General features: G+C 35.6%; 1 long non-coding RNA gene across 1 annotated transcript; it reads left to right on the top strand.

Moving 5' to 3' along the window:
- The first annotated feature begins 1,933 nt into the window (after positions 1 to 1,933).
- Positions 1,934 to 3,005, top strand: LOC143636633 (uncharacterized). The gene is made up of 3 exons (XR_013154275.1): positions 1,934 to 2,016; positions 2,657 to 2,800; positions 2,917 to 3,005. It is a non-coding gene; the product is annotated as an uncharacterized LOC143636633 (long non-coding RNA).
- The last annotated feature ends 23,984 nt before the right edge of the window (positions 3,006 to 26,989 follow it).

Raw genomic sequence — 26,989 nt, 5'->3', positions numbered from 1 at the left:
TGCTCAGTAAGAGCCACCACCACTTTTTGTGTCTGTAAACAAGAAATCCTCAGGATATCTTAGCAGTCGCCTCCACACCCCCAAAACCATTGCAGGTCATGGCATTGCAGGTCGCCGGCGCAGCCGCTGAAGAAGAAGATCAAGACGTGGTTCGTTCATCTCGAAAATCCGTGGAAACATCGTCATGGATCAGGTAAGATTCATTTCATGATTCGACACATGTATAAAACACTAAGCAAGCGTAAATTCTTAATAGATCATGTGTATTTGGCTATGATTAAAAGACGTGTGATAGGATAAAAGACACGTGAGTATATATATATAATAATACGTGATGAAATTTCACGTAGCTTATGGCGGCTTTGTGTTAAGTCATAAAAGCAGATAATAAATTGGTTGTGGCTCAATGGTAAGACACTCATTTTACTAGTGAGAGGTAGGGGGTTCAAACCTCACTATCACCAATTTATATGGGAGATGTGATGGATGACCCTGGCTTGCCAGGGTTCGAGTCCTGATCTCACCTGGTTTTACCGGCTCCTCGCTGTCGTGCCGTTTGGCGGGCGTGGGGGTCGGGTTTTATCCGATGAATCCCTCAATAGGTGGACTGCTAGGGGCTCCGTCCGTCCGGACTAGTGGCCCACTCGGGCTACCTTTAGCCCATGGGGGCCGCGTACGAAGTACCCGGCGTTACTTAGTTGGCCGTTCAAAAAAAAAAAAGTCATAAAAGCATATACTCGAATCAAAGTATACACACCATGCTTAAGTTGTGTATTTTTTTAGCTATCACATGCTTACTATAAATAACCTAAAAGAAAAGTTCACCTCGCTGATTTTCTCTTAAATTCGCCTCACCGGTTCCTACTCTTGTCTCACTCTTACTTTTCATTTATAAATAAGATGATAACAAGTCCATTCAACTTTTTTATTTTGTCTAATTGATTAATATGCAAACCCCACAACAATTACTAGCTAATTTCCCACTTGCACACTTCTTTAATCTAGTTATATGAATGTTATTTGTGGATGCTATAAATATGTTTAGTCCGTTTGAGCTGCTTTTAAAGCAACAATTAAGTTGGTGTTTCGAGTTCTGGTCATTTGTGGGAAATCGATCTGATGAGGATCCCTTCTTTGCTTTCTTCTTTGGCTCTCCTCTCATTTATTTTAGTATTACATAAAACGTCGAGTGTTTACGGGAATTCCGAAGGTACGTGCTTTCTTGATGCATATTTTGTATTAAAAGTTAGGTAGTGTGTCGGGTTGAATTTTTCAACCTGAACATGAACCCACAATTTTATTCTTGTAAAAATAACATGTACACACTTAAAAATGTGCAATTCAAACACAACCCATTTTACTTATTTATCTAAACTTGTCTAATGGGCTGGCTGATGATAATTAAGTTGCAAAGGTGTTAATCGAGTTGTAAAAAATGGGTTTAACGATTCAAAATTAATGTCAACCTATTTAACCGAATAGGTTCCTAGGTAGACCCGTAACTAAACAAGATAAACAGAGGTTAATGTGAAAATGACTAGTTTTTTAAACGGATGAGAATACATTAGTCTATTACAACCCAAATTTTGGATGAGAATACATTAGTCTATTACAACCCAAATTTTGATTACTTTTGTGACTGCCGCCCTGTAAACTTCATTAACCTAACAAAATGTAGATAAGCTAGTAACGTAGTTCTTGTGTAAGACAGGTGATGCATTGTATGCCTTAAAGAACCAACTAAAGAATCCTGACAATGTTATGCAAAGTTGGGATCCAACTCTGGTCAACCCATGCAGTTGGTATCATATTACCTGCAACGATGAAAACAGTGTTACTCGAATGTAAGTTACTTCACCATTTGAGAAATCTTGAAGTAATACTTTTTTTATTTATCGCACGGTCTTATAAAGAATTCTATGTTGTGAGATTTGTTATGCGCAATGATCTTGGAAACACAAACTTGAGCAGTGAACTGGTTCCGCAGCTTGGTCAACTTGCTAATCTATAGTTCTTGTAAGTAGTTTTTGTGTATATAACTAGTTTTTGTGTCAAATATGATAATAAATTTAACAATAATATAATTTGTTGAATAAAATGATTTTTTTAGGTTTTACCCATAAAAATACACTTTGACCCATTTAAGCTTAAATATTTATTCAATGATTCATTTTTCATATGATTTTAACTTCTCTCTAATAAGATGTAATATTTAATTATTTTTAATATATCTAAACGACTAAACACATTCTTTTACATCCCGATAGAAGTTTTATTGAAAACCGATTTATTTTATATAATGTACTTCTTCTCTTGCAAAAGTGCATTAGTCTAAAGAGTAATATTTATATCAGCTTGCCAAAAAAAAAACCTAAAAAATATCTTTAGATCTTTTTAAAAGTTATATATTACAAGCTATTATAGAAAAATAAAGAATACGTGAAGTGGATATTTAAATAATTATTGAAGATTCAAAACTTGAAGCTACTTGTTTGATAAGCCATTTGCCCAAGCCCGCGTACCTCAAAAGCGGGACACCAATATTTGGTCAAAAAATGGTAGACAACCTAATAATATATCCTAAACCACTTAAAATGAAAATATAAAACTCGCCATAATTGTGACCTTTAAATATATGTTTATGTACGTGTGACAGGGAGATATTTGGTAATAACATCACTGGAATAATTCCTAACGAGATTGGGAACCTAACCAACTTATTGAGCTTGGATCTTTACTTGAATCGGTTACACGGTTACATTCCAACGACCTTGGGCAACCTTCAGAAACTTCGCTTCCTGTATGACGAGCACGCTTTCACCCTCATTTTAATGACTGTTTGAGATTGTTATTTATGATGAACATACACTAGTAAGTAGTAACTGTCTCTTTTTCGCTGCTTTTTGTGCATAATAGACGTCTCAACGACAATGCGTTGAATGGAACAATTCCATATTCGCTAACTACCATTGCTACACTACAAGTTGTGTAAGTATCAAAGTTGGCTAATTCTTTAATGTAACCATAGCAACAAACATGAATTTATATTCTATTGCTTTTATTGCAGTGATCTAAAAACAACAGTTTGAGCGGATATGTTCCTCGCAATGGATCCTTTGTTCTGTTCTCACATTTAAGGTATATCGTTAGTCCGGACCATTTTCTTTAGAAGGATCAAAATAACCACCATTTGACATTAATCACCCCTTAATTCCTTTTATTGACTGCAAAGTCTTCTTGTGTTTCAGTTTTGACAATAACCCAGAGTTGATATTTCCCGAGGATGCTCCTGTTACCCCAACCTCAGCCCCACCGAACTCATAATCTTCTTCAGGTATTTCAATTTGGTGTTTTTACTTTACATCCTAAGTCGAATAGGATTGAGTTCATAAAAAAACAAGCTTTTGTCCCATTTCTTTTGTGTTTTGTAGAACTTTAATGTATAAAATATAAATAGTATGACTACATTATAATGTTTTCTTTACAAGAATTTCTGGCTGGTTACTCTTTGAATACTAGGCTTAATATTATTTTAAAAAAAAGCAAAAAAAAAAAAAAAAAAAAAACAACAACAAAAACAAACAATAAAATACAAAACAAAACTAAAAACAAACATATATAATTTCCCATGTTTTCACGAAAAATTCACTCAACTTGATTTTGACATATTGAATTCTCTAAGCATGTAAAACCATGAAAAATTCAGTCAATCTAATTTTTCCATATGTTAAAGTTACTATAGTTGTTATAGAACTAGTATTTTTCTCCCTGCGTTGCGCCGGACAGGTCGATAAAACATGGGCAGTGGTAAAACACAAGCGTTGATATGGTAGGTCGACATGAATTCGGTCGGTTTCAGTTACGTGCATTATTGTATCGAAACTAAGAAAAAAAACAAAAAAATATATAAAAATTAGGGTGGACCAATGGCGTGGCGTCATTCGATAAAACTCGATCATTTGTAAAAACCGAAGGTAATCGATCCTGGGCGTTGAGGCGGTTGAGTCTGCGCGAATTCAATCGGTTTTCGTCATGTTCATTAAGGTACCGGAACTAGAAAAACAAAAATCAACATTCGGTCGGTAGTCGGTTTTCGTCATGTTCTTTACGGTACCGGATTTAAAAAAATAAAAATAGCATTCGGTCGGTTTTCGTTATGATACTGGAACTAAAACAAAACGTGGCGAGTCTACGCGAATTCGTTCGGTTTCCGTCACGTTCGGCACAGTACCGTAACTAAACCAAATAATATAAAAAAGAACAAAAACAAAATTCACATTCAGTAGATTTTCATTACGTTCACTACGGCCGGGAGAAAGAAAGCCGCACACACTACCAATAGGGTGCCGCAAAGTGGCCCAATCGAGGCTTTGCGACACCAAACTCCTTAATTATATCTAACTATCTATATAATTGTCTACCATAAAATCCCACGTGTCGCTCTCAGGTTGTTCCCCCCATTCTCTAGAGCCACTAGATTGTTTGATTTCTAAATGGAGGCTTCTAATGCATTTGACTCAAATTCACGGGTATGGGTCTAACCAAACCCGGATAGTTTTTAAATGGGTTATAACATCTCATTTATTTGTGAAACTTTTTCATAATCAAACATTAATTTTTGCGAGTCATGGGTCTCAAAAAACCCGGATAACCCTTAAACGGGTTATAACATCTTATTTATTTGTGAAATAACCTCTTAATTATTAAATACTAATTTCCACGGGTTATGGCTCTTACCAAACCCTAATAGCCCTCAAATGGGTTATAAGATCTCATTTATTGGTAAATACTTTCATCATCAAACCCTAATTTAATTTATCTCCTTTACATATTTTTTGTTGCTAGTCTATCATCTCCATCGCCGGTTAACTTCCGATACTACCCACCGTCGTCAACTACATCAACGTTCCCTTTTTCATTAGACAAATATTTGTGTTTATGTTTGTTTATTTAAAAAAAATCAACATGCTCGTGTTTGTTTATGTTTGTTCATTAAAAATCTAAAACACCTACATATCTCAATTGAAAATACCCAAACGCTAAAAAATATAATAACAAACTAATAAATATGTATTAAATTAAAACAAAACAACGTTAAAAGTAAAATAAATAATCACAAAATAGCAAAACGATTAAAAACAAAAACTTAAATAAACCTCCGTAACACGAAAGGATCAAACTAGTTATATATATAATAATGTATGCACGTAGATTTGAAAAAGTATAAAAGTGAGAGAGAGAGTTTTTTCACAAAGACTTTATAGAAAGGTTAATTAGTCATTATTTTAATTTTTTTTCAAAGGCAGATGCATTTTAGATTACATGTGTATAATGTATAGTAAAATATGGGGTAAGAGACTTTTCTTTTTCTTTCTTTAGAGGTTTAAATATGCCAAAATTATGTTAAATGTCTTTTTCGTTCGTAAAAGTACATTGGCTTTTTGTTATGATATTAACCTATTCTTTATTTGATCCATTTAATATTTTCTGAGGTACAACCTAAATTGTCAAGCCCTTCCTCCTTTTACTTTATTCCACAATACAAATAAACGTCTGCTTCTTCGCTATGGACTTGCTTTGTTAGTTGACTTGACCTAGTCCAAGTCAAAATTCTAGCCCACAAAAACTTCATTCAACCTAGGGTAAGCGACCTGAGACCCGAATAACCTAGCCTGAATTACCCAACCCGTTTAAATTTCTAACCCGAACCCAAAATCAAACATGTGGGTTGTAATCCCTGAATTCGGGTAGACACGAATAACTCAAAAATCTCGTCATTTGTTTAATAAGGTAACCAATCGTCTCAAGTTGTTGCATGCGCATCTAGGTTCAATTCAAAAATCGTTCTCCGTACTATAAACAATAGACAATGAATTTTTTTCAGAAACAATTGATTTCCAAAGACATAAAAAACTATTTTTGTTGTTACCAATTATAATAAGAACCCGTGTTATGGTATCTTTTTATTCTACACCTCAAAAGAGTTTTAACTATTTGGTTCAACTTAACATAACTATTTAATTCGCCAAGTATTTCTGCCCGCGCGTTATGACAGCACGCGTTAAATACACTTACATGTTCGAAAGCTGCCACGCGTTGCCGCGAGTACACGACAACAACTCGGTACGTATTGGTTCGGTTTATTATGGTAAGAGTTCTGTTACAAAGGCTGAAAATTTAAGAGTTTTTAGGAGTTTTGTGGCCAAATTTAAAATTCCGAAAATTTTTGTTATAAAATTGCAAAATTTTTGTGATGAAAGTTAAAAGACTAACATTTTATAGAAAAAGTTTGTTGTTACCAAAGTTGAGAAGCCGGCTAAAGTTTCAATTAATTATCACTAATATCCACGTAAGAAAATTAATAGCATAAACCTAGTAAATGCAAAACTTTTGGTGTAAAAATTTCAAAGGAGACTAAAATTTATTTACCAAAGTTGGGAAGCCACATGTAATTGACAAAGTTCAAAGGAGAGGAAAGTTATCAAAGTTGAGAAATCAACATGTAAATGGTAAAATGGCAAAACTTTAAAAGTGAAGAAAACCAAAATTTGTTTATCAAAGTTTAAGGGCCTAACATGTAAAGGTGTGAAACATGTAAAGTTGCGAAACTCTGTTCTCACAACTTTACATGTTTCCTTATAGTAAATATATAATTTAGCCGCAACTATTTCAAATATATAATACTTTTAGGTTTCAAAATATAGGAAAATTAATTTTTAATAATCGCAACTATGTTATAGTGGCAAATAATAGTCTCAAATTCACTCTTAGCTTGTGGTGGCTCCATCTAAAGGTGTATTTGTTTACAACGATCTGCGACTAACAAATCTCTAACGACGTTAGTTGCAGGTTGTTGAAAAACGTTTTGGCTGGAAAATCACATATTTCATCCGAAAAACTCAATCTTTTCTACCCAATCTTTATAACCTTAGACCAGACCTTTATTAACATTTTTCTAGTAAAAGCTTCAATTATTGAGGTCGCCGAAACCATAAAACTACTGTCGCAGTCAATTGGTGGTGCTCATGTGGTGGTGGCAATTGATTGGTGGTGAGTTAGTTGGTGGTAATGGTGTTCATGTTGAGTTTTCCAACGAAAAGTATAAGTTTTCCGACACAAAAACGTTTTTTCAACGATATGTAATTTACAGTGTTAGGGTTCTGTTAGTTGCGGACCGTTGCAAACAAATATACCTTTATTTGAGAGCATCACTATCCAAGAGTGAAGTTGGGGCTGTTATTTGCTAGTAGGACGTATTTGGAATTATTTAAAACCAATTTTCCTAAATTATATAATACTTTATATAGTCGTTGTCACACCCCGACCAAAAGACGGTGAAACATGCCGAGGCGTGACGTGAATGCACATGAACACATGACACTATTAAAATGACCATATTTAATCAACTCATTCATTAATTCAAACTCAATGTACTACAACTTGTCCAAAATTTTACTACAACTAAAACAAATACAAGATAGATAAATTGTTATTTTTCTAATAACCTAAATGGTCCAAAACAAAATAAAGTCTTCAAGTTCTTATTTCAACTAATAATCAAACCTTTAGTATGCATATATAATATTTTGTCAACATGAGTATTGGTGAGCATTTCACAAATTTGTATATATATAATATGAGGCAAAAATTCACAACTCTTATATGAAACCATAAATAATAAGCATCAATTGTGGTGTATAAATCATAAGTAAATGAGGCTCCTTTCTAATAGGTAATCTAACAATATTACAAGAATGGGCGAATGGGCGTATGATCGTACTTATTGAGGTTGAGGATGAGGCCAACCTATAAACCAATACCAAGTAAGTAAATAATCATATGATGCATATAACAAACAATCGCGCAAAATGTTCTAATCAACATATAATCTAGAATTGTGGTTTGAGGAATCTAAGTCTTAAATCATTTTATTTGACTAAGTATGCAAGCTACCCCCAATGTACAAAAGAGAAAACAATGATGAAATTACTCACATGGAAAAGAAGACTTGATGGGGAAGACTTAAATCGATTACTCAACTAAATGAGCCAGGCGGTTCGGTTTATTTTGCGTGTCCTATAATGAAAGTGCTAGAAGCTAAGATCGAGTCTTTGAGGAGTAAAACAAAAATAAAAATAGAGTTAAAATAATAAGGCTTGTGTTTTCGGGATTTAAGTTGTGTATTTTGAAATATCGGAAATAATCGGTAAGTGAAGTAAGGTGAGATTAAATGAAATCGGGACTTGATGGTTTAGTTTTACTCAACTATTTTAGAGTTTTGCATATGGGAATTGGTTTAGTGCATGTGTGCATGATCCAACTAATGTAAGCATCTAAATGCGATTTAAAAGGATTGTTCGGTTTAGTCTGTTTGGGAATTGATATAGTATCAAATCCGAGCCCCACCTCCCTTAACAATAAAATATATGAATTGCTTCATTAAAATCAACAAATTAAAGAAGTTTGGGAGTTTAATAAATTAAAATAAAAAAATCGGGTTTAACCAAGTGTTTGGTTTAGATCGGCCCAGAGCTTGATATTGTATCAATTTCAGGTCCGACAAGTCCATAATGCTAAACAGTTGAAAGATCTTAAATAAAACAGAAGCCAAACAAATTTGGGAGTTTTATTAAGAAGAACCCCAAGTCTTAGCTTTAACGAGTGTTCGGCTCTAGCCTACCCGAACTTGGTATAGGACCAAGTTTGGTTCCAACATGCCAAAATCATTAATAATTTGAAATGAGGCAGAAACTTAAAAGAAAAGTATGTTTCGCTCGCTTGAACACCAACTCGTGAGGTTAAATGAGGTTTTCAGTTAATATGTGGTTCGGTTTGTTGGTCCAAGACTTGGTATATGACCTAGCTTGGTTCCAATACTTCCAATATAATAAAGTAAGTGTGATAAAAGAGTAAAACTCATTATCTTAGCTTTAACATGCAACTTGGTTGCTTAAACGTTAATTAAAGTGTTTTAAGCGAGTATTCGGTTTTGGTTTGGTGTGTGACACAATATGAGTCCAAGGATGGTTTCCACATTCCCAAAACAATAGAACTAATATGAAATATTAATAATACAGAACTTAAACAAAACAGAAAGATTTAATGAGTGAAAATCTCGAAATAAACAAAATAGTCTTATAATGTAAGATCATTTAGAAGGTGAAAACCATTAATCAAATGTAGTTGAAAGAAGGGAATGTTGGGTCAAGAGTTTGACCCAAATGAGGAGATTTGACCTAAACGAAGAATATGGAAGATTGGAATCTTCTCAACCTCCTCAGAAACTGCTAAGTATTGAATCCGAGCACACCTTGGAACTCCGAGTAAGATTTTACTTAGCCGAGTACGAGATTTTGCCTTCCGGGCAAGGTTTACTTCAAATAGTCTTCTTAAGTGGATATCCGAGCAAGGTATGCTTTTAGTGATTTCCCGAGTAAGGATCACTGATTTAGCATCTCCGAGCAAGGTTCACTTTGTCAAGCAGCGTTGTTCTTCAAGACCAAGTATTTTACTCATCCGAGTAAGGTTTGGTTAACCAAGTCCATGAAGCCAAGTGATTGGAAGACCGGGCAAGGTATTCTTTAATAATTATGGTCCGAGTATACTTGATGAGTTAATGGAATATCTCTAAGTTATATCGAGTAAGGTTCTGCTCAAGTAAGGTATGTACTCCCGTGTACGCCTTATCAACAAGTTATTCAATGACAATGAGCCGAACAGGACCATAGAAGAACAAGGTTGCTCGTAAAGATTTGTCGGGCAAAGTTTGATAAGTTCAAGAAGATTGAAGTCTACTCGGTGAATATTTTACTTGGTAAAATATTCTTTAAGTAAAGTCTACCCGGAAACTGATCCCGAGTACACTTCTATGTTTACCAAGTCTGAAGGAAGGCCGAGTACACTACGTACTCGGAGACTGAAGATTAATGAAAAGCCTACCCGGAAGACTTGTTTTACACTTAGCTTATTTTGAATATGTAATTTGAATACGTATGATTGTATTTAGGGTTTCTAGAAGGAATGACAGCTGTCCTAGGCTGGCAGGCCTATAAATAGAATATTTAGGGCACGCCGCCAAAGAGAGGCAGATGGACACATGATACGGATAAGACCGACACATTAATTGAGAATATTTTATGTGTGCCGGCTATCCTAGGATTCCTTATAAAACCCTAAATCGATTACCCCATTTGTATGATGAACATTATATAAATGAAAATCTTTTGAGTGAATCCTGTGTGTGCCATCTATCTTTGAATATTCATTGCAACCGTATGTTTGTTATTGATTCCGCCTTTAACAAATGGTCATCTTTCTAAATATAGTAACCCATCATTAACTCTCTTGTCAACACGATTAATTTTGTGTGAGTTATGACATGATTGATTAAGATCAGAGACGAATCGACCATATAAGGGGACCTGACAATTGGTATCAGAGCCAAATACTGCTATTTTTAGAAAGAGTGTTGCTGATTGAAGATTTGAAGAAGAATGACGTAAGCAGGCACTGTTCGATTGATTTGTGACGTCAGCAGCCCTGTTCTTCATTTTTCTTCCAGATCTACAATTTTCGGAGTTTTCTTTTCCTTGTTTAAATTAAATTTTTAATCTTTATATCTAAATCTTGTTCTAATCACATCAGACAAATCAGATTGAGCATTCGGTTTCAGATCTGATTATTTTGAAAAACTTTTTATCAAAGAAACTGATTTTTTATTTCTCAAAATGTCTGGATATGAGGAACAAGAGGTGTCTACTAACAAGATACCAAGGTTGTATGGACAGGAAAACTTTATCAAATGGAAGGTACTCTTTGAAGCAGCCGTATGCTAAAATGACATTGACATGTGGAACTCCATCAAGAATGGTCCGCGAACTACTGTAGAAGAAGGTGCAAATGCTACTACAACTGCTGCTGTAAGAGAAAAGATGAGAAAGGTGGATGACAAAGCCTTGGCTATGATTAAGCTAGGTTTGTCGTGGGAGATACTGACCAAGGTGGCTCATCACACAACTGCCAAACAAATGTATGATGCCATCCTTGAGATGTATGAAGGGAATTCTGAACTGAAAAACATAAAGAAGCAAAGATTGAAGCAACAGTTGGAAAGATTCAAATATAGGGATGGAGAAAGGTTGAAATCAATACTAGAACGTTTTCTGAGTATTGTGAATGAGTTGAGAACAACTGATTATGTAATGACTGATTTTGATTTGAATACAAAATTACTCAACTCAATGCCAAAAGAATGGTATACTGCTTGCAAATTCATCCTTCAAAAGCAGAATTTCAATGAATTGAAATTGGATGATGTGGTATGTTTTCTTCAAGCTGCTGAACTTGAAATGATTGAGAATGAAATGATTAAGGAAGATAGACCAAGATTCAATGTTTCAAATGCATTGATTGCCCCTATGGGAAACCTGTCAACAAAGAACCAACAACAAATTCCCATCATAGAAGAACCAGCTGAACATAATGTTGTGACTCCAAAATCTTTCATTGGGGGTAGCACAAGCACTCAAAGAAATCAGCAGAGGTTCAATGTGCAACTAATTGATGATTCTGACTCTGCCTCTATGTCTAGTGGAAATGTTACTAACCCTGTAACAGGACATGTTCAAAACAATGAGACACAAGCTTTGTTGTCTATGTTCACTGAGTCATATAATGCATTTGTTGCAAAGAACATGATTCACACAAGTGTGGTTCAAGATGATTTAGAACAAATTGATGTAGATGACTTGGAAGACATGGATTTGAAGTGGCAAGCTTCCATGTTGGGTTTGAGAAGTAGAAGGCTGTATAACAGAACTGGTAGAACTCTCGTTTCTGGTCCTAATGACAGGACTGGGTTTGACAAGTCAAAAGCAATATGCTACAATTGTCAGCAACCTGGTCATTTTGCAAGAGAATGCAATCAACCAAGAAATTTTCAGATAAATCAATTTCAGAATAAACAACCAGGAGGTCAGCATCAATATCAACAGAATCAACCAAGAGGTCAGCAGCATTACCAACAAAATCAGCCAAGATTCAACAACAACATCAATCAAATGAACAACTTCAACAACAACAACTACAACCCAAACTTCAACAACTTTCAGCCTCAAATGAATAATCAACAACAAAGTATGCAACAGACTCAAGGCTTTCAGCCTCAAATGATTCACAATCAAAACCTTCAAGCAACTCAAAATAGTCAAAACAACACTATTCCAGCAAATCAAAATCAGATCAGAAATCAAGGAAATGTGGCAGTGACTACACAACATGAAGGAAGTTTTGATTGGAGCAGTCATGAAGAGGATATTGCTGATGATATCAGGAAGGCAAATGTGGCATTCATGGCCATAATTGAGAAAGAAAAGGGAACCTCCTCTCAGGTACACTCTGCTCCTACAGTTGATTTGAATGAACTTATTAGTGAACTAAAAACAAAAGTAGGCAAGCTGGAAGGTGAGTGTTTTAGAAAGCAAAGTATCATAAATGAGTATGAGGCAAGTGAAATGATTAGTGATGAAAAGATTAAGAGCCTTGAAGATGATTGCATGATCATCTACAGAACTCAAACCAGATACATCACTGAGATTGATGGTTTAAAGAAGATGTTGGTTGAAGAAAAGGTGCAAAACACAAGACTAAAGGTTGAAACTGAATTTCTTAAGAATTTGGTCTCAACTGGAAACATATGTGGAATACTGAATCAAGTGAAAGAATAGGACAAATACAAGACAGTTCCACCTCCATTCAACAACAACTTTATGCCAAAAGTTGACAAAGAGAAAAGAGATGCATACTTACAACAATTCAAAGATGTCTTTCAAGACAGGGAAGAATTTGTTGATTTGTACAAAAAGGTAGAAGTAAATGAAGATGGAGAGTTTGTGATTAAGAAAGAAGTGAAAGAGAAAAAGTCAATTGGAGTTCAAGTCTTTGAGGATGACCTTGATTCAGATGAGTTGGATCAAGATGATTTGAGTGATTTGAGTGATCAAATTACTGAAAAGGAAATCAAAGCTGCTGAAAGAGGAAGAAAATACAAGAAACCTGAATCTGTTGATAAACTTCCAAAGTATCCACCAGTCCCACCAAGATTAAAGAAGCAAAATGATAAAATGAAAAGAAAACATGTTTCTTTTGATATCTGTGAAAGGAGGAAGATAAACTACAATGCTGTCAGACCACCAAGCAAAGCTGTATTGGCTAGAATAAAGCAGAACAACCAAAGGAAAATGGTGACTGAAAAAGTTGAAACAGAAAATTTTATCCCTGTTTATCCAATCTTTTCTAGTCATGAGGTGTTGGATGTTGGAGAAGTGGAAACTATGGAAGAATATAAGAAAAGACAGTCAAGGGTTAGAGAAAGCAGGGATGAAGAACCTATGATTATGAAGAAAGTTGTCTTTGTCAAAAGCAAAGTTGCAAGACAAGACATCAAGATTGAGGAATTTGTTCCTTTTTCAATTGATTTTGATGGTCTAAAGAATCAGAAGATTTTAGGAGTCAATACACCTAAGCCAAGTGAAAGATTCAAGAAACCAAAAGAACATGAAGCCTTCAAGGGCAAGGTTTGGTGCAAAAAGTGTGATGAATATGGTCACCACACAGATTCATGTAATGAAAAATTCAACCTCAAACCATTTCATGTCCCAAATGGAACAAAGTATGGTCAAGACTTTGTTTTGTACAAACAGAAGTATGATATGTATTTGGGAAAAGGAAATGTGTGTGGAAAGGAGACAAGTAACAAAAAGAATGCTGAAATCAAAGGAAAGAAACAAATGACTGAGTCTGCAACAAGAAGTGAGTCACCACAGAAGCACAAGAAGGTGACAAAGAAGAAAAGTCAGTCATTGAAGATTAATCAAGACATTCAATCAGTTGAGTCTGATGAGTCTCAAGAATCATCAAATAGTGAGAAGACAAGAAGGAAAGAAATTTACCTGAGAATAAAACCAAATGAACTGACTGGTGATGAAAAATTCTTGATGAAACATGGATATGAACCACAAGGTTTCACTTGGAAACCTAAAGCAGAAACTGAAATTGAAGCTGTGACTGATATAAGAGACTACTCAGAAACAAAGGACTATGTCTTGAAAGAGAATGTCACTGACTCAGTTGAGCCTCAATGTTCAGTTTCACTTTTCAAAACACCTAGAGAATGTGGCTATGAAACTGATCATTCTGATAATCTGGAGATCACTCATGCAGATCCTAAACCTACAACACTCACTTCTCAAGCTACCACTGAAAATGACACTGATGAGTTGCAAGTTGATGAAGCTTGCACTTCATCACTTAACTAATCAAATTTCTCTTTGTGCAGGAACAGGCCACTCCATTGAATGATATATGGTATATGGATAGTGGTTGTTCTAGGCACATGACTTGTGACAAGAGGTCACTTGTGAACTATGAAGAGAAATATGAAGGTCCTGTTACATTTGAGAGTGATGAAAATGGTGGAAAGATTGTGGGTAAAGGGATATTGACAAATGGAAAAGTGTCATTTGATAATGTGTTTCATGTTGAGGGACTTCAATACAATCTTCTGAGCATATCACAAATGTGTGATAAAGGTTACAAAGTTAGTTTTGATGATTCTCATTGCTTCATCTTAAAACCTGAGTTTGTAATTCCACCTGAGATGATTATGATGATGGCACCCAGAAATGGCAACTTATATGAGTTAAATATGAAAGAAGCTATTTCAAGAGGTGGTGCATGTTTTGTTTCCAAAGCCACTGAAAATGAATCAAAATTGTGGCATAGGAAATTGTGTCATGTAAACTTAAAGAACATGAATAGACTGGTCAAGGGTGAACATGTGATTGGTTTACCTACATGAGAATTTAAGTTAGATGATCATTGTGACTCATGTCAAAAGGGAAAACAACACAAGTCTACTCATAGGACAAAACATGACTATCAGCGTGGATGATCAAGTCTGTAGTGTATTTGTACTTTTGTACTTTTTGTGATCATGTTTATAGACTTATAAGGGTTTGCTCTTTGGCTTTATTTTAAATATACACAATAGGAACCTAATGGGTGTTCAGAAACAAAAGGGATGAAAGGGGTTTGGTGATTAAGAACAAAGCTAGACTTGTAGCACTGGGATGTCTTCAAAAGGAAGGGATAGACTTTGAGGAAGTGTTTGCACCAGTTGCAAGACTGGAAGCCATAAGAATTTTCCTTGCATATGCTGCCTCAAAGAACATAAGAGTATTCCAGCTTGATGTTAAATCTGCATTCCTAAATGGAAAGATTGATGAAGAAGTGTATGTGGCTCAACCACCAGGTTTTGAGGATCCCATGTATCCAAACAGGGTGTATAAGTTAAACAAAGCCCTTTACGAATTGCATCAGGCTCCTAGAGCATGGTATGATGAGCTATCAACTCATTTACTTGAAAATGGTTTCACAAGGGGGGCCATTGACAAGACACTCTTCTACAGAAGAAAAGGGTCAGATTTGTTGCTTTTACAAGTCTATGTTGATGATATCATCTTTGGATCTACAAATGAAAATATGTGTTTGGAGTTTGAAGAGGTGATGAAGTCCAAGTACAGCATGAGTTCCATGGGTGAAATGAACTTCTTTTTGGGGCTGCAGTTTCAACAAAAGGCTGAAGGGATCTTCATTCACCAAACTAAGTATGTGCAGGATATTTTGAATAAGTTCAACTGTCATGATTACAAGACTGCTTCAGCTCCAATGGACACCAAAGAAAAGATGATAGCTGATGAAGAGGGGGAGTCAGTTGATAAGCATGAATACAGAGCCAAGATTGGATCTCTGATGTATCTGACTGCAACAAGACCAGATATCATGTTTGCTGTGTGTGTGTGTGCTAGGTTCCAGTCAAATAAAAAAGTCTCCCACATGAATGCTGTTAAAAGAATATTCAGATACTTGAAGGGAAGACCAGACTTAGGGATTTGGTATCCAAAGAACCAATCCTTTGATCTGATTGCATATACAGACAGTGATTATGATGATGGATGCAATATGAGTAGAAAGTCAACATCAGGGGGATGCCAGTTTTTGGGAGAAAGGCTAGTGTCATGGCAATGCAAGAAACAGACTACAGTATCAATCTCCACTGCAGAAGCTGAATATGTTGTTGCATCTGCCTGCTGTGCACAAGTTCTCTGGATTCAAAATCAGATGCTGGACTATGGTTTGAATTTTCTCAACACCCCTATTCTTATTGATAATACTGCTGCATATTTTACTGTTAAGAACCCTGTGCAACACTCTAAGACTAAGGACATTGAAATCAGACATCACTTCATCAGAGATTGCAGTGAAAAAGGTTTGATTGAAATGCAAAGAGTTGATACAAGTGATAATTTGGCTGACTTATTCACCAAACCACTTGATAGAACCAGGTTCAACTTTCTTTTGAAAGCCCTGGGGATGATCAACTCTGATGAAATCTGATTAAGGATGTGTGCTTGGTTGGGTACCTCTATGTGCTACTTGAATATTTTAGAAGAGTTTACACTTGCTGAATATGTTGCTGAATATGTTACTGAGTATGTTAAATGTTATGTGACTTAACTGTTTCTATGTGTTTCTCTCTGTGATAACTGATTATTTTATTAGAGATTACACATATTGAATATGTTTCAACTGAATGTTGATTGAATATGTTTTGATTATGTCACTGTTTTGAAGTTAACTGATAGGTGCTTAAGTAACTATCTGTGCAATTTGTTTGAAATTGATGATAATTCTTGACTATCATGTTAACTGATCTGATGTTATGATAAGTAGTTTGATCTGTTTAAGTGAAATTGAATGCTTATATGATGTCATGAGTAATCACATGTTTATGGTTACTTGAATATGTTTTTAATCTGATCTTCTGATGATGTTAAGATAGGATAGACATTGAATGTTAGTACAGTCTGTTTTTCTTGATGATGTTAAGAATGATTAAGATTTGAGTGTGTGATGCAACTGTTTGTGTCAAAATGTGTTTTATGTCAAAATTAAGTGATTCAATGAATTTTGCATAAATACTATATTTTGGTCAAAACATGAGCAAGTTGATTAATGGTGTAGAGATATGATAAGATTATTCAGTTCAAGCTTTTAAGAAGCTTAAAAGAAGGATTTTTTAAAGAAAAGTCTCAAGTAGTTGTTTTTGCTGAAAATTATGTCATTTGCCCAGTTGGAAGGACATATACTTGTGTATGTTTGGTCCTTAAATCTCTATAGATTCAAATGATAGCCATTAACCTGAAAACTGAATGCATTTGGGGCAATTATGACTTGTTTCTTCTTCCTTCACTTAAAACTATGTCAATAACTCTGACTTTTATAGGACATATACTCACATGTATGTTTGGTCCTGTTGACCATTTTTTGGTCAAACAGGATAGCTATTAACCTGATAATGAAGAGATATTGGGGTGATTGAATATTAAACTGTATTTTTATGGGAAATGATAGTACATTGACTACTTAGCTGATCATATGGAATTAATAGGCTAAAAAGACCTTAGTATAATCATTAACATGTATGGTTGCTTTCCCATGATGATGTAAAATCTAAGGTGATATAAACATAATGAATATGCTAATCTTTATGTGGAGATGCATAGTTGTTTTGCATGTCTCAAGATAGATCTCTCCGAATGATATGGCAGAAAAGTGATTACCCAGTCATACATGAGCCTGTTGTTATTTGGTCAACCAAAATAAAACATTTTTAAATATGACAAAGAACATGCTTTAAGAAAATTTGAGAAAATATCAAAAACAAGGGGAAGAATGAATAAATCAACCAAAAATTGATAAGTGTTTTAAATATTTTATCAAACAAGAGGGTTACAACAAGAACTACAATGATGTTGGCAAAATCTGTCTCATCTTGAATGAAAGGCATGTTGCTAACTGTAAGTCCAACGTTCAACCTCTATATATGTTTGAATCTAAAAATACAAAAATACAATAAGTTCTGTCATACAAAAACTATTTTTGACCAAATACAGGAGGTTGGAGTCAAATTGGGGTGATCTGGGGAAAGCCAAATAAGCTTTGAGAAGAGATATGAGGCATCATAGCACAGTGTTGACCATTATTGCATTATGCTCAAATTGAACTTTAATCATATCACCAAAGAGATGAAAATCATGCTAAGTTAATACCTGCTGTTAACCTATTTAAGTTGTCATAATAATGCTGAGAGTGATGTAATGAGATAGCTACTTAGTCAATATGATCCCATTCCTGAGATCTTTTCAGTTTATCAAAGATATTGTTTTGAAATGAATTATAACTGAAATTTGATCTCTAAATGCACCATTTGTTCTTAAACTATGTTATGAAATAATACATAACTTAGAAATGTCTCTGACAAGTGGTTTAAGTCAAAAAGTGTTGCATTTTGCCTAAAATAGGTTGAATATGTAAGTTCGAGTAAGGTTTGATGCTTTATAACCTTCTCGAGCACAAACTGTTTGAATATGTATTTTCGGGTAAGGTTAATGATTTATAACCTTTCTGAGTACAAAACAGTTGATTATGTGTGAATATGTAAGTTTGAGTAAGGTTTGATGCTTTATAACCTTCTCGAGCACAAACTGTTTGAATATGTATTTTCGGGTAAAGTTAATGATTTATAACCTTTCCGAGTACAAAACAGTTGATTATATGTGAATATGTTGTTTCGGGTAAGGATTGATAATTTTCAAACTTTCCGAGTAAGCTTAGTCATTTCTGACTAACTTTATGATTTTCGGGCATGCTTTGATGTGTTTACACTTTCCGGGTAGAGTACACTGTTGCACTCATTTTCCCGAGTATGCTTGAAGTCTTGAGATGATTATGTGTTGTTATAGCTGTCTTTTAACAAGAAATTCTTGTTTCGAGCAAGCTATGCATGTTATATGCTAGCTTCGAGTAAGCTATGCATGTTATATGCTGATTGTGTTTCCAAGCAAACTTTGTGAACTTAAGTGAGTACACCGAGTAAGCTTTGTGTGAATATGTTGTTAGGAAAGGCTTGTTAATCTTTCCGGGCACACTTAGATGTTACTGTTTAAGTTTGTCATTTTTCGGGTATGGTTTGATATGTTGAGTTCCCTCGAGCAAGGGCATACCTGATAATTGAATGTGTTTATCCTAGCAAGTTTAGTGCTAACTTAGGATTTTCGGGCAAGCTCTATGAAATTTTAGACTATAGCACACTTAAATGTTTATGTGTTTAATTTCATTCCGAGCATGCTCTGTGATATGTGTGTTTATGATTTCTTTGAAATTACAAGTGTTTTCGGGCAAACTTTGTTTTCCGAGCACACTTTATATTTCGGGTACACTTGTGTTCCTTCAATATACTTGGTAATTTTCAAAAACTTGACTTTCCGAGTACACTGTCTGTCAGAATTTCTTTCCGGGCACACTTTGTACTATATGAAGGTTATTCGGGTATACTTTGCATAAGATTGTTGTCCGAGCACACTTTACATCTGAAAGAGTGCTCGAGCACACTATGTGTTCAAGCATACTTGAATGAATGCGTTGATTGAATATGTTAGTTAGTATGATAAAATTGATTATGATTCTTATTAGGGTTCATGCTAGATAAGTTTTAATTTGAAATTGAGAAATCTTTATGAGGATCTTAATTGATTCTTAGTAAGAATGTTTATTTGATGGTTATATTTGATTATTTGTCTTGTGATTAATTTATCAAGAAATCGAGTATTTCGGGTAAGCTTTCTTCATTATGTCTTAACTTTAAATTAATTTACTTAATCGAGCAAGATTTGTAAATGGGCATATTCGGGCAAACTTTGTATATTCCAAATTGAAAAGTATTCCGAGCAAATTTTGACCGAGTAAGGTTTGTAAGTGGAGGTATACCGAGTAGACTTTGGATATATAAATCTTTCGAGTAAGGTCTAATAAACTTAAATGAAGTTAAATGTTTTTTTAATGTATCAAGTGGATAATGTTACTGGTTGACAGCTAGTAATACACAAGAGGACAAAAAGCATTTAAGACCCACTTTCAAAAAGGTATAAAAGAGGGACTTAAGAAAATTTTTCAACATTATTTCCCTCTCTCTCTCTCCTTCCACTGCAAATTCTTACTCACTAAAAACATAACCGACTTATCGAATTCAACATTAATCCAAACCCTAATTTTTATCAGCTTTCTAATTCCGACTCGGTAAGCATTAATAATATGTTTTCCGATCACTATTAGACTTTAATGTGTCTTAATTATGTATTTGAGTACTGACACTCTGTTTATGTGTATAGGTTATAAATTTGTCGAAGAACAGGTTCTTGAAGATTTCTCCCTATCTTCTTCTTTCTTTATACACTGAAATTGTCTAAAGTATTAAACTTTATGTCAAATTTCACTTTGAATGTGTTTGTTTATGTATTACAGATATGGCAGACAACGAGCCAAAGTATGTTTTTGAGCCAAAGCACAATACGTGCGCGTTACTACAAGTGACACCAGAGAATGAACCGATGGCTCGAATGATATCATGGATGGCATGGTCAAACATCAGCTTTGCACTCACTGAAAGCCCTATAATTTACAGAATCACTCCTTGGATTTCTGGAGATCTGCAGAGTTGGTTGAAGATGTGAATGGAAAACGGATAGAAGCAACCGTGGCCAGACAGGAGATTCAGATCACATAAAGGATGATCAGAAGGTGTTTGAGACTGAATGACGATGATCACAATCACATAAACTTCAATACAAAGCACTTATTAAAGATTTTTAAAGAAACGATGGGGTATCAAGGAAATGTCCATGAAGGACAGTTTCAGAAGGGTCTGTTTCCGATGCTATACAGATTTCTTATTCATCATATTATTCATGGATTTGCTCCGAGGAAGGGATCATGGACTCTGATGAGTCATGATCTAGCAAATGCCACAATTGGAACAATCTTTGATCTGCCCTTTAACTTTTCCAAGATGATTTTTGAGGGGTTAGTGGGGAATCTGAAGAAACCAGAAAGGAAAAGATTTTTACAGTACCCAAGATTCCTGCAGATCATATTCAATAGTGTATTACAAGATTTACCAACAATTGGAGACACACAAAAATTGCAAGACCCTGATGCTTACAAAAGAATCAAGAATCCTGGTGTCTCTAATACCTTTAATCAAATGCTCCATTTGAATATTTACCTTGGTTGTTAAACCATGATTTGGCTATAATGTCAGTGCCTGAGCTGAGCTCAGAGGAGGAAGCAGGGGGTGATGATGAGAGTGATGAAGGTAATTCTGATGATGATGATGCAGATGGGGATAAAGGTGGAGATGGTTTACAAATGGAGATCATGGCACCTGAACAGGGGGAACATAGAGAAGAACTTGAACAACCTATCCCTACACTACCACACTCACCACCACCAACCTCACCACATCAAACACTACCTCAAACCCTTACCCTAGACCAACCTGAAACATCCACACATCAATACACACATCAATCACCAACACCACAAACACCTACCACCAACCAACCTGAGTTTGAACCATTTACTACATCAGAACCTACAAGTCCACATGTTGATATATTTCAAAGAAATCTTGAGTTGATGTTGGAAAATGATGAGTTGAAAAGACAAGTTGAGGAGGTTAGGGGTGAGAATGTTGAGTTGAGAAGAAAGAATGAAGAGATAACTAACGAAAATGAAATGTTATTGAGAAAGTTGGCTGAGGCTGAAATGATGATTCGAACCCTGGTGCAGGAGGTTGAGAAGACCTCAGTTGCCCCAAAACAGGGGGAGAATATGGATGATACTGCTGTGAGCATGAATGATGCTGAAAGTGTTGATAATGTTGATGCTTTGAAGATGATAATGAACAATTATGATGATAGTGATGAGACTGAAAGGGAAGTGAGAGGAGAGGAAACCATTGATGATGAAGAGGTTGTGCTTACAGAAGAACTAACTGAGATTGTGGATGAGGAAATGACTGTTGAGAATACTGATTTGAATGCTACTACTGAGGAACTGGTGTACACTGAGCCAGAAGATGATCAAGAGGCTAGTTCCAAGAGAGCAGAGCATGATTCTGAACTAGATCAACTGCTCAAAGAAATTGATAAGTATGAAACTTCTAATGAAGAAGAAGATGAAGAGCAGTTGAGAAGGAGGAAAGAAAAAGGTAAAGGAATAGCAGCAGAGGAAGAACCTGTTATGTATGCTGAGAAAGATGTAACTTTCAAAGATGATGATGCTGCTGCTGCTCTTGAAGAGCAAGAAAGAATTATCAAAGACACTATGGAAAGGGAGAAAATAGCCCTATCACTGACTCCAGAAGAGATTGCAGAGCAGGAAGATCTGATCAGGAAAGCCAACATTGAAAAAGAACTGTCTGTAGATGAGGCTGAACAAGAAGTTATAGAAGAATTGATTAAGATGAGAAGAGTTGAGGAAGTAGACAACTCTTTGGCTTTAGTAGTCAGCATGTTTCAACCTAAAAGTCAAACACCTGAAACTGCTGATGAACCAGCCACTGGCATGATTCCTGAAGAGGATATTGGCGAGTCAATTGCTTCAAAGGCTGCCAAGAAATGGGCTGAACAAGTGAAAGAGGATTTAAGAAAGAACCCTACTGGTAACTGGCCAGAAAGAAGATTTGAAAAGACTTATGAGAGGAGAAAAAGAACATTTAAACAAAGTCCTATCAGGGCTACACCTTTGCAAAGTCTAAGACCTGATGAACATATGCAAGGTGTCCCTGATGTAACAACTAGAGATGAAGCAGATCATCCAGCTCCTGATGAACCAAAAATAGATGCTATGAATGATCTGACAGAAGAAGAGGATGACTCTGAGAACTCTGATGATGACAATAATGACAAACCTGAGAATGATGAAGGGAAAATTGGAACAACAGCTAATGTTATGTCCCCACAAGCTGAAATGACTGATGAACACAGGGCAAACATTAAGCTGAGTATGTTGGAAGCCAAAAGACTGATGGAACAGAAGAACAAAGATGCCAAGAAATACAAAGATTATCTGAGAAGACATGGTTACTCTGAGAAAGATTTGGCACATTTCTCTTTTGATGAATTACAAGATTTATACATCAGTGAAAGAGAGAAAGTAGTGGAAAAATGTGTTAAAGAAAATGAGGAAATTGAGTTAGAAGAGTTGAAAAGAAAATTCAATGGTATGTGTGGATATTTGTTGGAGAAAGGAATGAAGCCTGAAATTGTGAAGAACTTGGATAAAAAGACTGTTGTGGATCAATATAACAGAAGGAAAAGAAAAGAAAAATCTACAAGGGTCCAAGCTGAAAGCACAATTCAAACTGAAACAACCGATGAGCCACCAAAGAAGAAAAGAAGAATTCAGTCAATAAGGGAAAAAGAAAAAGAAAAAATCAAACATGTTGAAATCCTTATTATTCAAGAAGAAGTGAAACCTGAACCAGAAGATGAACCATTCATGCCTTGGGAGAATGAGGAAATGATACACATTCTCAGGAACATAATGGTAAATCAAAGAGGAATGACTGAAGCAGATTTCAATGCCCTGGAGAAAGTGGATTTGAAAAACTTGTTTTATATCCAGAAGGCAGAATGGGAGAAGGCTTTAAGGGAGGGTGAAAATCCAAGATACTATGCAGATGGCAGGTTTGTACCTGCTCGATCAGCAAACACCCCTGGAATGGCCAAAATGCTAGAAGAAATGTACAAGGCAGGATCCAATATTGATGAAATTGTTAATCTTCCTACTGAGATGGTGGAAGCTATGTATGTAAAGCTCTTCAACTTGGGACCTCAAAAGCCCAAGAAGTCAATTCCCTTCAGACCTCCATTTCATCAAAGATTTCCTAGAGGAAGAGGTCAAGGTGGAAGAGGTGAATCAAGCAGCTCAGTACAACACATAACAAGACCACAATCTGATGTGGATCTACCCAGAGAGCTGTATTATGATTCAGTCACTGATTCCCTCAAAGTGATTATGGAGAGCAGGTTGTTAAAAGAGATTGTGGTCAGAAGTGACTTCAGGGATTATAATGAAGAACAACTAAGAAGAATGGAGTCTCTTCACCTATATGATTTCCGAAACAGGGACCAGTCTGCAAGAAGGCAAATGAATGACTTATCAAAATACCTTCATGTACAGGCTGGTGATGGATTCAGATTTTTGAAAGAAAAGAGAAGTTGGAGAATGATTCAACTCAACAGATCCAAAAGGTCAGAAAAGCTAAAGAGAATGGACAAGGCTGAACTGAACTACCAAATAAGTGTCCGAGATCAGAATCCACTGTCCAACATGAATACGTGTATAAACTTGGGTAGAAGAATGAAAAGTCCAAACTATACAGTACAGAAGAACGGTGTCATTACTTAAGTGGAATACAAAGAAGACACAGGTCACTATGTGCTGAGGAACTCTGATGGAAAAGTTTTGGCAATAATCAAGAAGGATGCAGATCTGACATGCTTACACAATGATGATCTTACCGATATAAGAGACTTGGTGATACCAGAAGGACACACTCACTACCAAGTGCTCAATATCTTCAGAGAAAGAGCTGCATCAGTGATACAGTTAAGAAGACAAGCAGCCTACAATGAAAGGAAAAGACAGAATAGATAGAATAGGCTTTGTTTTGTAGTGTCTTCGGACAACTTTTGAATATGTAATTTTGTTTATGTAATTTGATTATGAAATTTGAATTTTAATTTGATGTGTATTATGCTAAGTGTAAGTAACCATAGAGTGTTTTAGGTCAGCTGAGGTGTTCCAATCTAGGGGGAGATTGTTGGGTCAAGAGTTTGACCCAAATGAGGAGATTTGACCTAAACGAAGAATATGGAAGATTGGAATCTTCTCAACCTCCTCAGAAACTGCTAAGTATTGAATCCGAGCACACCTTGGAACTCCGAGCAAGCTTTTACTTAGCCGAGTACGAGATTTTGCCTTCCGGGCAAGGTTTACTTCAAATAGTCTTCTTAAGTGGATATCCGAGCAAGGTATGCTTTTTAGTGATTTTGCCGAGTAAGGATCACTGATTTAGCATCTCCGAGCAAGGTTCACTTTGTCAAGCAGGGTTGTTCTTCAAGACCAAGTATTTTACTCATCCGAGTAAGGTTTGGTTAACCAAGTCCATGAAGCCAAGTGATTGGAAGACCGGGCAAGGTATTCTTTAATAATTATGGTCCGAGTATACTTGATGAGTTAATGGAATATCTCTAAGTTATATCAAGTAAGGTTCTGCTCAAGTAAGGTATGTACTCCCGTGTACGCCTTATCAAAAAGTTATTCAATGACAATGAGCCGAACAGGACCATAGAAGAACAAGGTTGCTCGTAAGGATTTGTCGGGCAAAGTTTGATAAGTTCAAGAAGATTGAAGTATACTCGGTGAATATCTTACTTGGTAAAATATTCTTTAAGTAAAGTCTACCCGGAAACTGATCCCGAGTACACTTCTATGTTTACCAAGTCTGAAGGAAGGCCGAGTACACTGCGTACTCGGAGACTGAAGATTAATGAAAAGCCTACCTGGAAGACTTGTTTTACACTTAGCTTATTTTGAATATGTAATTTGAATACGTATGATTGTATTTAGGGTTTCTAGAAGGAATGACAGCTGTCCTAGGTTGGCAGGCTTATAAATAGAATATTTAGGGCACGCCGCCAAAGAGAGGCAGATGGACACATGATACGGATAAGACCGACACATTAATTGAGAATATTTTGTGTGTGCCGGCTGTCCTAGGATTCCTTATAAAACCCTAAATCGATTACCCCGTTTGTATGATGAACATTATATAAATGGACATCTTTTGAGTGAATCCTGTGTGTGCCATCTATCTTTGAATATTCATTGCAACCGTATGTTTGTTATTGATTCCGCATTTAACAAACGGTCATCTTTTTAAATATAGTAACCCGTCATTAACTATCTTGTCTACACGATTAATTTTGTGTGAGTTATGACATGATTGATTAAGATCCGAGCCGAATCGACCATATAAGGGGACCTGACAGGGAAATCATTCCAATATAGTTAATTACATGACAAAAACAAAGTGAAATTGTAACATCTAATTACCCGAATCAAAATAAAAGCAAGATCTAGCTAATTTAGTCAAACTGCCAAGAACAAGAGATTAAGCTTGCAAATCTTGATTTGAGAGAGATTAGAGGGGAGTAGCAACTGAAAATGGGTGTAACGAAGTTGCGTTTATAGGCCAAACATGCAGGGATAAGTCCTAGAGAGTGACATGGCCTGTCTAATAAAATTTTATGCAAAAGGGTTTATTGGTTGCTCTTGAATTGTAACATCCTATGTAAATCCCACATCGGTCATGGACAAGAGAGATCCTTAGTTTATAAGTAAATGCCCCGCCTCTTAAAACACCAACGTGTTTTGGGCTTAATGGTAGTGGACGAGAGGAGAGTTCCACAGTTAAACGTGCTCAACTGGAAGTAGTAGCAGGATGGATGACCTTCTGGGAAGTCTCCACCTGGGCAACCAAAAACTAATCTGTGAGCTCTTCGTGGGAAAAGCGGACAATATTGGTGGTGCGAGGGGCCGGATGTTTCATGAAGTTAATTAAAGTTATATAATTAAATTAATATATTTTGAGATGAAAAATAGTTTAATGACAGATATAATATAATTATGGGTCAGATCTTGGTTGATTTGGACGGGTCATAAAGGAGTTTGAGTGTTTAAACGATCGAAAATGAATAAAAAAGAATTTGGCTGCTGACCTGCAGCTTAGTCGCGCATCGCGCCCAACGTGGGGCATGCCCGGCATGCTACTCTACAAGTGTGCTCCGCCAGACTTTTGTTTTTATTGTCAGTTTCAGCCCATACATTCCATAATTCAATTTCGAGCAAGATTTAAGAAAGATAAAGCACAGTTTGGATATAATAATAACATCAAGGCAAGATAATAAGATAAAATAAAGCATGATTTTATTCTTTTATTAATATTGGATTTGAATACAAA

This window comes from Bidens hawaiensis, unplaced genomic scaffold, assembly GCF_021521415.1.
Source record: "Bidens hawaiensis isolate Kalapana, Puna unplaced genomic scaffold, B.hawaiensis_p1.1 tig00000599_1, whole genome shotgun sequence".
Lineage (NCBI taxonomy): Eukaryota > Viridiplantae > Streptophyta > Magnoliopsida > Asterales > Asteraceae > Bidens > Bidens hawaiensis.
The sequence above is the reverse complement of the archived record's forward strand: the minus strand, read 5'-3'. Positions and strand labels throughout refer to the sequence as shown.